Source organism: Xenopus laevis, chromosome 1S, assembly GCF_017654675.1.
Source record: "Xenopus laevis strain J_2021 chromosome 1S, Xenopus_laevis_v10.1, whole genome shotgun sequence".
Classification (NCBI taxonomy): domain Eukaryota; kingdom Metazoa; phylum Chordata; class Amphibia; order Anura; family Pipidae; genus Xenopus; species Xenopus laevis.
The window spans coordinates 71,139,396-71,153,624 of record NC_054372.1 but is presented as its reverse complement, the minus strand read 5'-3'; the positions used below and the strand labels follow the sequence as shown (position 1 = coordinate 71,153,624).

The 14,229-nt window shown below is 39.2% G+C and overlaps 1 long non-coding RNA gene across 1 annotated transcript; it reads left to right on the top strand.

Moving 5' to 3' along the window:
* The first annotated feature begins 1,913 nt into the window (after window positions 1–1,913).
* Window positions 1,914–6,629, top strand: LOC121399325. The gene is made up of 3 exons (XR_005964916.1): window positions 1,914–2,204; window positions 4,359–4,475; window positions 4,743–6,629. It is a non-coding gene; the product is annotated as an uncharacterized LOC121399325 (long non-coding RNA).
* The last annotated feature ends 7,600 nt before the right edge of the window (window positions 6,630–14,229 follow it).

Below are 14,229 nucleotides of genomic sequence, written 5' to 3'. Positions count from 1 at the left end.
CACTGAATATATGGACAATATTTCTTGTTCCACAGGTGAGGAGAACAAGAAAAGCAGAAAGTGGGTGAATGTTAGCAAAGTTATTTTTAATACATGGGCAAATGTAAATAACTCTCAAAATATTTTTCTCAATAGAAATCTGTCAGCATAGATGGAAGAGAGATCAGAACATTTGAGACTTGAGAAAGGACAAATTGTAAGTTCCAAATAGCAGTGTTGCAGGTAGTCTCAGTAATCCGCAGTATTCTATTTTTTCCTTTGCAGATAAAAAGACTATTAGCTGAGACTGTTACAACTGGGAGACACCAAGCAACACGGTAAGTAGTCAGAGCAGGGCCGGAACTAGGGGTAGGCAGAGTAGGCACGTGCCTAGGGCGCAAAGCTGGGAGGGCGCCAGGCACGTACCTCCTCTGCCGCCTACCCCAAGTCAGGTTTCCTCTTCTCCATGTATTTTTCGCGCTTTGTGCGCTTCTGCGCATGCGCAAATTCGCGCAGGCGCAAGCGCACACTAAACAGGCACCGGGCCTGCCTAGGGCGCCTGTCTCCAATTGCTATGACAGAGACATGATAGTGCTATTCTTGATTCATAATGTTATGACTCTGTAATATTTAATCTCTTCTCTCTACTCTTAGGTAATGTTGGCATCATTTGCGTGGCGATAAAGATGGTTTCCAAAAATCCCAGCAAGAGCAATTATGAGTGCATCAGGAAGGAGGCACGGCTCCTGAAGATCGCCAGAAAATGCCCCTTCTTATGTCACTCACATGCCACAATCCAGTCCAAGGTACAGAACACTGTTTGTCTTGCCACATAATCTGTTTCATTAATGTTTTTTCTTCCTTAAAAGAGAACTAAAGCCTAACTAAAGAAGTAGCTAGAAATGCTGATTCACTGCACATGCTTTGTGCTGCTGCCACTTACTGAGCTTAGGGACCCACTCACAATATACAGTACACATAGAATAGAAATCTCACAATATAAGGCTGATTAGTAATTAATACAGATAATTACTACATGACAGAAACCAGCACAATTAGCATCAGAATTTAATAATCAGCCCTGTAACAACAGCTTGTATTACAGACCAACCTCATTTTCTGCTTGATAATTTGTGACGACCCCTAAACTTAGCTTCTCAACAGCTGCTCAGAGCCACTGAGCATGTGAGTGTCACAGACACTTTCCAAGATGGTGACCCCCTGTGACAAGTTTGAAGTCCTGGATTATTGCTGCTATTGAGAAGCTGAAACTTTAGGCTGGTGCAATACGTTCAGTATATAAAATATGGCATTTTTAGCCATATTCATTTTTAGGGTTTAGTTCTCCTTTAAGTCAAAGTAATGCCCATAACATATCCAGTGCTCACTTGATATACATATAATCCTGTCACTCTCCAAGCTTTACACGCCTAGTTATTGTTTTCTCTTTGCTACTTTTATTCAGTCAGTCCTTGGGTTACTTGGGTGCTCTCTGAATAAGCCCCTGTAGTATTTCCAGATCCATTAGATCTAGTATTTTAAATACAGGTACATGTGGGAGACTGTATCATTTCTCAAGCAGTTTTAGAGCCTGTACCAAAACTGAGTTTCATGTAATACAATAATAATGCAGCTGTGTCTCTAGTAACATTGGCCAGATATGAGACCTGTGATGGACTGATCAGGGCCTGGGTTTTTTTTGGATAAGAGAGATTTCCATAATTTGGATCACAATACCTTACGTCTGCTAAAAAATCATTTAAACATATTAACCTCTATCAAATTGTTTTGCCTGTAATACAGAAAATGTTATCTTAGTTACCATCAAGTACAAACATTTATTAAAAATGTGAATTATTTGATTCAAATAGAGTCTAAAATGGGAGATGACCATTCCTGAATTTGGAGCTTTTTGGATAACAGATTTCTGGATAATGGATCCTGACTCGTGTGTGTGTGTGGAAAAATCTGTGGCTCTTTTATAGGGACAGATGATTTTAGTGTAGAGAAACAGCATGGCCTTTGATATTTATTCAGTCTCTGTTTCACATTTGCATTTGCCTTGCTTTTCTGTACAGTTCTGTACCATGTATTCTTATGTCTCACCAATTCTTTATTTGCCTCTCCAACCAGCTGCATGCCTACTTCGTGCTCGAATTTGCCGGTGGGGGAACGCTGCACAGAATGATTTCTGCTCAAGGAAATCTACCAATGAAGAGCATTGAGTAAGTGATGAGATTCTCACTATAGAGGAATATAGAGTAAGATAGGACGTGTATGATACAGACTGAGATGTAACATATATAACACACTTAAGATCAGCACTCACAGGTCTTAAAAAATGAATACGGCTTTATAACTGCAAACTGGTGGTAACACAACAGCTGCAGCACAATCATATGATCAGCGTCATTAGTAAACCCCACTTAAGTTGTTTTACTATACATACATACATTCAATATGTGTAAACATGCACCACGGGGCCCATCTACTTAGCTTGAGTGAAGGAATAGAATAAAAAAAACTTCAAATTTCGAATGATTTTTTGGCTACTTCGACCATCGAATTGGCTACTTCGACCTTCGACTACGACTTTGAATCGAACGATTTGAACTAAAAATCGTTTGAATATTCGACCATTCGATAATCGAAGTACTGTCTCTATAAAAAAAATTCGACCCCCTTTCTAATGTTTTTTAGGTCGAAGAAAAATCGTTCAATAGATGGATTAAAATCTTTCGAATCGAAAGATTCGAAAGATTTAATCGTTCGATCGAACGATTTTTCATTCGATCGTACTATTTGTGGTAAATCCTTCAACTTCGATATTCTAAGTCGAAGGATTTACATTCGGCAGTCGAATATCGAGAGTTAATAAACCCTCGATATTCGACCCTATTTAAATCTGCCCCTAAGTGTCTCATCATCATACTTAATACAAACACGAATTAAAAACATTATTACATTTTAGCAATCATGGTTGGAACATATATCTGTCATCATAATTAACTGTTTAACCATTAACTGTTCAATTATTTAACTGTTAAACTGTTCAAGAAGATACTGATTCTAACTGCCAAAGGTAAATAGGAACACACTTGGAATTTACGGAAGAATTGTAAATTCACAGCGTTGGTTACATTGCAGTAGTTACTACATCTACACTAGTTACTACATCTGCACTACTTATGTCACATTTCAAATCTGGGGTCAGGTACATGGTAGCAGTACTGGAAGGAAATGTCAGTGATCAATGCAGGTACATATGAATAGTGTTAGGTTGTTAAAGGGATAAAAACATCTTATCAGAACACTGCCGTAAAATAGAAGTTTTCATTTCTCAGCAAAGAACACATAGGGGCAAATTCACTAAGCGCCGAAGCGCCGAACGCTAGCGTTACTTCGCTAGCGTTACTTCGCTAGCGTTTGGCATTTTCGTTACTGCGCAAATTCACTAACGAACGCTGGCGTAGTTTCGCTAGTGTTACTTCGCACCCTTATGCCTGGCGAAGTTTCGCTAGCGACGTAACTACGCAAATTCACTAACGCGCGCAGTGTACTGAACGCTACCTTTTACGCTAGACTTCCTTCGCCACCTCAGACCAGGCGAAGCGCAATAGAGTAGATAGGGATTGCTTCAAAAAAAGTCAAAATTTTTTCTAAGTCCCAAAAAATGCTGGCGTGTTTTCTACATTATGGGTGATAGGCTGAAAAAGATTGAAAATTTTTTTGGGGCTCCCTTCCTTCCCCCCTACATCTCCTGACTCATGGCAACTTACCTAGACAGTGGGCACATGTGTAGGGCAAAATAAAATTTTTATTTGATGTTTTGAAGCTTTTCTAGCCATTTGTAGTGCTGATACGTATTCCTCCATTGAAATTTGGATTTGGCGCCGTATGCAAATTAGCCTTCACTAGCGTAACTTCGCTTTACTTAGCGAATCAACACTAGCGCAACTTCGCAACCTTACGCTACCCCTTAGCACAACTTCGGATTTTAGTGAATTTGCGAAGCGCTGGCGAAACTACGCCTGGCGAAGTGCGGCGAAGTTATGCCTGGCGCAACTACGAATCTTAGTGAATTTGCCCCATAGAGTGGTGTTTGAAAATGTCTGTTTACTATGCAATAAAATAATTTTTACAAATAAACATTATATTTTGGTAGTCATATAAGTCAATAGTCTTCCTCTCTACAAAGCAGTCTTGCAGTTCTGTACTTATTTTCAATATAGATGGCTAAATATAGACAGATTTGGTGGCTACTACATTTCTTGTTGGGACAAGTCCATCCACAGCCCTTAAGTTGGATAGCCCTCTGTTGGTTGATGCCTGACATATGATCTGTTGTATCCAGATAAATGATTATAGTTTTTCTTTAGCTTCTGAAGAAGCGTCTTGGAGTAAATGGAAACATCAAGGAGCACCCGTTCTATGCCAGAATTAACTGGAGTGAGCTGGAAAACAAAACAGCAAAGACCCCTTTCCAGCCCAAAATTGTAAGTACATGGCTGAACCAAGTGATGAGATACTTTTCTCTACAAACAGAGTATCTTTGCTACTCTTTTTAACTCATCCAACATTAGTACAAGGGACCTTAGTAGCAAGGAACCTTCTTTAACATACAGTGCAGAATTTTAAAATAAATACAAATTTCAGGTACACACCGTGCAAGTGTATGTTCCCATTTTGTAGCATATATCTTATGTTCATGCTTGAAATTAAATATTACAATGCAACAAAGTGTTTTTTCTTTCTTTTTATAGCCTCCAGCAGATAATTTAACAGTCACCGAACCAAGATTCTGCACTGAAACTTCCAAGACGGATAAGGTGGAAGACTTCTCCTATGTGGATTCCAACTGGAAATGGCAGGAGTAAAGGATTTTCTGTGCTCATGTGACCTAACATCAAACTGCCTGTACAGCAAGAGATGATGGCAACATACCACCCATGGCTAATTCCATCTGTGAACATCAGATCTGCCATCTACAACTGTCAACTGCAAGTGCTTGGCTCTTCAACCAACAACAGCAGCACCACACAGGATCCTTAGAACAAGAAGACAAACATCATTGAAGGCTGTCACAAGCAAAGAAGAGCTGCAAGCTGGATTTCCTATTGGATTTTTGATGAACTTCCTTTAGAAGAAAACATCAATACTGAACATACAGTGCACTGTACAAGATCAGCGTTCAGTATATTTTCAAATTCTTTATATAGGGTAAGTTACATAAGGTAAGTGGGGTAAGTATGGTAATAGGAATGTTATGTTTCCTTCTTTTTCATCTTCTCTTATTCTTTCTCTAGCTTTCTTTTTCACATACAAATATGATAGGAATAACACTATGGTTCTTTCCTTCTTATCTTTTCTTCTCATCTCCTTCCATTTTTTCCCAATTTTTTTTTTTAGCATTTTCATTGCTCGTGTATTTCTATAACCTTCTTTTTCAACTTAAATATATGTTACAAGTTCCAACAAGTTAATTATAAATTTATGGGGATAGGTGTGTTTGGATTTTTGGGATTGGGAAAGGGGGGATATATATAGGTGGGATAAATGATATGGGAATATTAATGTTAAGATTCTGTCTTTCTTATCTTTCCTTCTCTGTCGTCTTTTAACCTCTCATGTGTTTCTATTTTCTCTCGTGTGAATGGTATGAAATGGTGTGTGAATGCAAATAGGGTTCCTCGTTGCACCAGTATAGAAGATGAACATAGAGCACCTTCTGACTGGCTGCAAGTTTAATTTAGATCATTATTAAAATATAGAAAAATCTCTGAGGCTTGTGCCTCTTGAACCCAGTAGGAGGGAGTAATAATGTAGCAGATGAAGCTGTAGCTGTAGGCCCCTTTTTAAAACATAAAACTAAGCCCATCAGTGGTATGAATGTGATTTGAATAGAGTTTAGGGAGGCTCAGGGTTTCGGCTCAAAGCAATAAGAATAGACTAGGCAGAGCTGTATGTCCCCAAATGCTGCCTAGCCACAACTCGCTCCTCCCCCTTCCCCCATGAACCATATTTTAGGCAAGATAAATAGGCCCATCATAATCCTCATCTCCCATAACCAGGTCTTTTAGATAATAAAAGGCTACTGGTGTTAATAGTCAGTACACTGTTGATCCAGGGATTAGTCCGATTGCCGTTTTGGAGTCAGGAAGGAATTTTTCCCCATCTAAAGCAAATTGGAGATGTCTACAGATGGGTTTTTTGCCTTCCTCTGGATCATCTAGATGTTAGGTTGATTTAACCTGATGGGCACGCTCACCCTCAATTACTGTATAACGGTGTCCTTAATTCATTGATAGGGCAAATCAAATTTTTACTGAATAGGGAAGTACTGGGGGAAATTATATAGCTAGTAAAGCAGTGGGTAGTGGAATCCCAGTCCTACTGACTATGGGATTTGCCACAGGGACATAGAAAATAGTGAGTGAATGAGTGAGTGAGAGCATGTGGGTGTGTGGAAGTGTGTGTGTGTGTTATTGTAGATTTTCCATTGGGGAACTTTTGTTCCTTACACCTCCCAGTCTGATCTGAGGAGGAGGGGTCCCATGACGGCTTATATCAGCCTCTACCTGGCCAGATAGGGAACTATTGCAGCGAGTCATCGGGTGAGCCATTTGCTGCAATAGATGTGTGAATGGACAGTAACATGGTTGAAGCCTTGACGTGGCATTACTGCTCACATGAATAACCATGTGCCAATTCAACTGACTGGCAGAGTGTCATTATAGTAGCAACCATAATAGAAAATATGTATAAAAATACATGTATAAATTGCATGTTTGCAGAAAAAAACACTATACTTTATGTAAATCGGGTGATCTGTAGCCATGGGGGCAGCTGGTCAAATTTAGTTTATTTGAACACACCAGTATTGAAACTGGACAGACTAAGACTTACAATAGAACCTGGTCTCTCTGGCTCAGCTACCGACATATTTCCCAAGGCCTGTTAACTTAGGACTAATTAATACCAATTCAAAATGGCAGCCATATAAACCTAACCAGTAGTACCACATTTCTTAGTGAATAGCACTGATGCATTTATTTTTATTTCTTCTTCTCCTTTTTGTTGACAATCAGTTTGATATGTTTTCTGATGCATATTTTATGTATGTAATGATAATATCTACAACAGTAATAGCTGTACCCACGGGATAACCCGGTCAGTACACACAAATTATGTAAATTGTTAAAATGCAAATAAAAATATATTAAAAAAAAAGAAAAGCATAAAAAAAATAAATAAATGTTATTTATTTGTAGGAGTCTGATAAATAGATAGAATAACATTTTTGAGTCCGGTGTCTTGTAATTGACTCCTTAAGCCGTTTGATAAGACTGTGGCAAAGCCTTCCCATTGTGACAGGTATAGGTGTAATTGCAGGGCTGGATTTACATAGTGGGCGCCCCTAGGCCCACTACCGTTCATCGCCCCTGGGGGACAGGAGCAATGGGGATTGGCACACAGGAAATGTAAAAAAATTATTGCATCTCCAGCACATCCCCAGTTTTTTTGAACCAATGTGGGTGTGGTTGGGCAGCATGCCGCCCCCCTAAAATCCTGCCGCCCTAGGCCCGGGCCTAGGTGGCCTTTCCACAAATCCGGGCCTGTGTAATTGCCTAAATTAAAGGGTCACTAAATTCAGTTGCCAATTGTTTTCAGTGTGTGGACTCCTGCAATAACACAGCGGGCCACACGAGGTCCAGACTTCTTACTCTGAAATCACTTCTCTAGATATGACGGCCATGCTGCATTTAGAATTAATTCCATTTTGTCAAGAAACCAATATATAAAAAAAGAAGTTTGTATCAAGTTTATGTACTGTTGGTGTGATAAAAAATGCACTAACAGCAAGATTTGACTTTTACATTGACGTCTTGGGGTAGACAACAAGTGCATTAAACCAGCCATGATTGCTTCTGGAATATACAGTATATATTGCTGTTTTGCAAAAAAAGCAAGATGTGAATTGGGCTCCTTTGGGAAATTTTCGGGGATTCATAACTTGAGACTTATGTACTCAAATAATCTGGAAACCACAGCCACAGTGTCATTTTATCATATGTAGTTTAACTTCTTATCATCTGAGAAGCTCATTGGAGAAAGTTTCAGAGACAGGCCCAGACTGGCAATGTGTAGATGCTGGCAAAAGCTTCTGCTATAGACAGTCACTATTTATTTGGCCTGTTGGGGGCCGCTTAGTCCTCTGTATACTTGACATGCCAGGGTTTTGAATCTCAGTCAAGACCTGCTTCCAGGCAACATCTGTTTATAGGTGGAGGCACATGGAGTTCCCCATTAGCAGTGCTAGGCAATTGTAGCAGCCAGTGGCATAGAGAGGATGGGCAGCACTGCAATACCAGTGTCTCTGGGATAGTAACCGAGACACCACATACCATCTTGTAATAACAATTTCACAATAGATAGTGATGTTGGTTTTAATTTTTGGTGTTGGTTTTAACCAACAATAATCACTAGAGCAGTGGTGCTTTCAGGCAATTGTTTATCAGCTGGAATATGCCAGTGGAAAATATGCCCAAAGTGTGGGGTAGGGGCACTGAAGTGTGTTGGCACATTAAAGTTAACAAGCATGACAGCCAAGTTAGACAAGTGCAAAAATCTGGTTGCAAACTGCTGTTTTATGCACTTAAAAAAGAGTGGGTTTATCAATTGTCATTCACTGGCCCCAATAGCTTTGTGATAGGTGCCCTTTATAGGGTATGAAAATCCTGGCTTGTAAAACTATAAAAGACAAATGTCTTATATAAAAAAAAATGTGACTGCACATTTGTGTTTAACTTCTTCTTATACTTCATTTAGCCTCACCTTACAGGTATATACCATATGTGATTTCTTTATTTAACTTGTTCTGGAGAATGCTTTTCCACTGAGCATTTCTTGTCATCTTTGCTCAGTATTTTGCATTTTGTTGCTGATATAATGTCCACTTGCATTTTAAGCATACATAAATCTGAGGTAAATTCTGATGTTTTAACTTATATGAAAATAAGGAATGAATAAAGTTATACAAATATTCTGTAAACACAGCTGCCTCAACAGCATCTAAGGGAAACCATTTTAAGATCCTCACCAAAATTATGTAACATCTCCATCTTCTGGTGAATTCAGAGAAGGCATTAAAGGTGAAATATTCCCTTGAACATGGAAAGTTTCTAAATAAATGACTTCATAATACAGCCGTACATAAATAATTAAATGCTGCCATTTTTGGTGTATAGTTATTATTTTATTATTATCATGAAATTGTAAAAAGCCAATATATTATGCAGAGCTGTACAATGAATGTGTTTATACTGTACAGTACACTGAACATAAGGATTACATACAAAAAAACACGCAACCAATACATGAAAATACAAGAGGGCCCTGCTCTTAAGCACACCAAAATGGAGAATGTAAGGTGGCTGGATGTGAAAGATCAGCATTAAGTTTAACAAGCAATAATGCTCACTGAAGAAATGCTAGGCTAGATAAGAGTAATCTTCTCTAATGAAATGTACTTTAAAAGATAATTTGTTTTCTGTATGAAGCCCCCTGAAAAACTGAGCAGTGGTACAGCATTAGGGCAGCCACCATCTGAGCTATATTTAGTCAGTCAAAGAGCTTTAGAGTGAAAAATGCCATACAAAAGTGGCAGCAATATTAAATTCCAGATCCTCCAGTTTGGTAATTTCTTAATTTGGTAACGACTCAATGTTATATCCAATAAAACTGTATTACTGGACCTTTATTATTCACCTTGCCAAGGCTTTCTTTCCCAAGCTCTGTTCAGAAATCCTACTTGGTGATATTGATTGATCATTATTATATTACTAATCATTGCTATAACATTTAATTTGTCATTTATATAATGCTATGCTGCTATAAGAACATGTACAATTGTACATATATATATATACTGTATATATATATATATATATATATATATATATATATATATATATATATATATATATATATATATATAAAGTTCAAGAGGACCCGCACACCTTGGTTAGTGAACCAAAAATTTCTTTATTTTTCAAACTTGTGCATCCAACGTTTCGACCCACATTAGGGCCTTTATCAAGCTTGATAAAGGCCCTAATGTGGGTCGAAACGTTGGATGCACAAGTTTGAAAAATAAAGAAATTTTTGGTTCACTAACCAAGGTGTGCGGGTCCTCTTGAACTTTACATAAATACTTTGACCCAGCACCCACGTTCATGGAAGACTGGTTTAGAGTGCAAGCGTCTGATTCAGGTTATATATATATATATATATATATATATATATATATATATATATATATATATATATATATATATATGCTATAGATTAGTAGCACAAAATACACTTCTCTTAAAGGCCATTTAATATGCCTATCCACAATAACAGATGCTTTCCATTTACATAAATGTACAGTAAGTGGGTATTGTAGAATTGCTCAGCAGAGGTTTCTTATGCCTTCTCTTCTTTTCACCATTCTGCATACGTTTTAGCCCTTCTGCCACCTACATTTACTTTCTCTTCAGATTTTAGTTTTCAAGCAGTGCCTTTTTTTGCTCCTCTTGCTGATGATTCTGCTGCTTCCATATTTGACATGGAAAGTGACTTGTTCAGCCATGTGGCCTAGCTCCAGGCAGCATGGGTGGATTCTCATTCTCAATTATTTGCATTGGTTTCTGTGCTGCCGTATAGTAATTATCTGTATTAATTACTAATCAGTTCCTAAGCTCAGTAAGTGACAGCAGCACAGAGCATGTGCAGTGAATCACCAGAAAAGAAGACAGGGAGCTTCTGGGACATCTTTGGGGCACAGATCTTTACTGCTGCTGTGGTTGCCTTGGGCTGGTACAGAAGCCCAAAACATAATGTGCAACATTTCTAGCTACTGCTTTAGTTAAGCTTTAGTTCTCCTCTAAAGCAGCAGTCTATTATGCAGTAGGAATAAGCACTACACATAACCATCTTGCCACTAGCGAAATGTCTTGGCATTTTGATTATTTATTACTGGGGTACTTACAAAGGGTTATTATAAAAATTAGAACAGCTTCTTGTACTCATCTATCTGCAACATATATTACATTCTAGAGAGTTAGCTATCATAGACAGTAGAACACAATTTTTGCTTTTTCTTCTATGACATGCCTTGTGTTTACGGGACATAAGTAGAGAGGTAAAATCAAAACAAGTAATGAGTTAAGTAGCCTCCCGAAGCACAGAAATCACCCTCTGCCTATGCCAGACAGGATAATTGGCTTTTAATGAAATGAACTCTCGTGAGTGTTGTGCGAATTGGAAATTAGACTGTAAGCTCCACTAAGATAGGGAATGATATGAATGACACCCGATAACTAAATCACTGCTTAATAGACTTGTGCTATATTAAGTTAATTAATAATAATAATAATAATATAGCAATTGGTCATTTGCACTTATCCTATAAAGAGGCCAAAAATAGTTACATGCACAAAATGTATCATGAGTATTTATATTGCACCAACACGTTATGCAAAAATGGTAAAAAAAACATTTGTTACAGAATTGCTAATATAGTGTAAACAGACAGATTTTGCAGAGGGTGTACAACTGCAACCTGAACATACATGCAGAGGGATTTTGGGGGTTTATTGCTGCTCAAATGGCTGGCCAAGTCAGATACTGGGCTGAGCCAAGTCATAGGTTCTTCTATTAGCACCTCAAAAATGGCATGGCATGGGCTTAGGCGTGTGGATGCCAACAGATTAGATTGGTTAAATTTGTACTATTGTCTGTTAGGTGTAAATGTTTCCATCCTATATTGAAGGACAGCAATAAATTCCTGTGTTTGCATATTGTCTCCTTTGGTACATGAGCCCATTTGTGAGTAGTAAAGTATTGCTTAACGCGAGTTAATTAATGCTTCGGATTTGTCTGGATTTTTGCATATGTCCTTTTCCAATTCTTTTCCAACCTCTTGTCTCATTTTTGCCATTTAGTAACATAAAAAAAGCTTGCCCTCTACCACAGTCCTTTACCATCTCCTTCAATTTATATACAACCATTTCCTTAATGCATATACCATCTCAACCCCACCAATTTTACCTCAATTCACCACCTCTTTCTTTGTTCCAGTTCATATACAGTACCTAATCCCCCTCTTCCCAGTGTTTATATTTACATCTTCTACCTCAATTCTTATACCATCTTTTGCTTTCCTCCAGTGTAATTTACCATCTTGCCAACTCCCTGTCACTTCAAATTCATACAATCTCTCCTCGCTCAAATCCTGACCATACCGATACCATACTATTAGGGTTGCCACCTCACCCCTTTAAAACTGAACACATATGAAACCCACAGCCTGCATGGCTAATTAGCCATTCATTTAGATGCATAATGCATGGCTGCACATTAATCAGTTCAGTCTGCAGCATGCATCCAAATGAATGGCTAATTAGCCATGTCGATTACATATGTGTTTGGTTTTAAAGGGGTGAGGTGGCAACCCTAATTTCTATAGTGTTTCTCATTCTCACTGTTCATATACCAGTTTCATATACAATCTTTCCTTTTCCCTTTAAAGGAGGAGAAAATCTTACCAACGGGCGAGTGAATGGGGAAAGCAAAAAAGTAATCAAATCAACTAAAAGCATAAGTATTTTTTAAATGTTATTTTGGATAAAGGTTTGTATAGTTAACTATTTTGGTTTAATTTTTGGTAGCTTGTTCAGTAAATAGCAAAGTTTGGTGTGCTTTTGTGCTTACAACATGTTTGCCAGAAGCTGCTTTACTTTGAAGTTACATTTCCCGCAGTCTGAGGTGGGTTTGATTAGTGCACCTGAACAGATTCTATAAATACAACCCCTGGGACTCCAGTGGAGCTTGCTCTAGTGCAGGGCTGTCCAACTGGAGACCTGCGACCCACCCCCTATAAAAATGTGTCTGCTGTGATTTCCTACCATGTGTAAGATTTAAAAGGTATCAGTACTGAGATTAATTGACCCCTGCATTGTTTACACCTCAAATTCAGACAGCAAACTCCTGCATTGTTCACACCTGCAACACCTCTATCGTTCCCACCCCCAAAACCCAGTACTGTTCACAACTCAGACCCAGACTGAAACCACCCACATTGTTCACACCTCTGCTGGAGGGGCACCAGCACTGCGTCACTGTAGCACTGTATGAACTGTTCATCTTAGAGACCTGATAGGTTTCCTTGTTTCCTGCTCTCTTCTACCTTCCCTATGCTCCCTGTGTGTTCCTTACTCTGCCTGCCCTATGATCCTTATGTGTCCCATACTCTGACTACCCTATGCTCCCCATTTGTTTCATACTTTGCCTGCCCTATGATCCCTCTGTGTGCCATACTCTGCCTGCCCTATGCTCCCTGTGTGTGCCATAATCTACATGCCCTTTGCTCCACCTGTTCGTGCATTGTGCCATACTCTGCCTGTCCTATGCTGCCTGTGTGTGCCATACTGTGATTGCCCTTTGCTCCCTTGGTGTGTATACTCTGCCTGCCCTACTCTGTACCCTGTGGGGCGTGAGCCTGGTAGGGTTTGTGAGCATTTGGGGCCCCTGAAGGGTTTAATCATGTGCTGGGGGTGCTATGTTATCCACAGGGGAGGAGGCAGCATATGGATTAAAGGGTATGTTTATGGTATATATGACTTTTTTGGTGCGTTGCCACCATTATTGTGTACATGGTTTTAAAAGTTCTTGAGATAACATGGGTGTGGTATAAAAGCGAACAGAACAGCAGAAGGATTGTGAGGCAGTTGGGTGACATTTAGAAAACCTAGTATGGGCAAAAGGAAAAGGGAGGGTGTTCCGGGGTTTATAGAGCCCAACAGATTTGCCAGATTGTGTGAAGAAGATGGGAGTGTAAACTCTGCATTGGCAGTTCTAAATGGGACTGGTCTCTCTTAACAGCAGGGAGACTAGTTTCTCTATTAGTAGTGGGGAGGAGAGCAGAGCTAGGCCAAAGCAGATTGTGGTTATAGGGATTCAATTATTAGGAAAGTGGATAGGGTAATTTTTCATCCAGATCGCTATAACCAAACAGTTTTCTGCCCCCCCCCCCCCTGGGACTGTGCACATAAGTTTCCACCTGTTCGTGCATTGGCCCCAGCTTACTGTGGTTTCTGTCGTGATCCCTCGAAGATTTTTCTTCTGTGCAGCAGAGTTTTCTTTTAGCTCCTTCCCTAGGTGCTCGCTCCCCCCTCCCTTGTCACGGTGCTGCCGGATCGTATT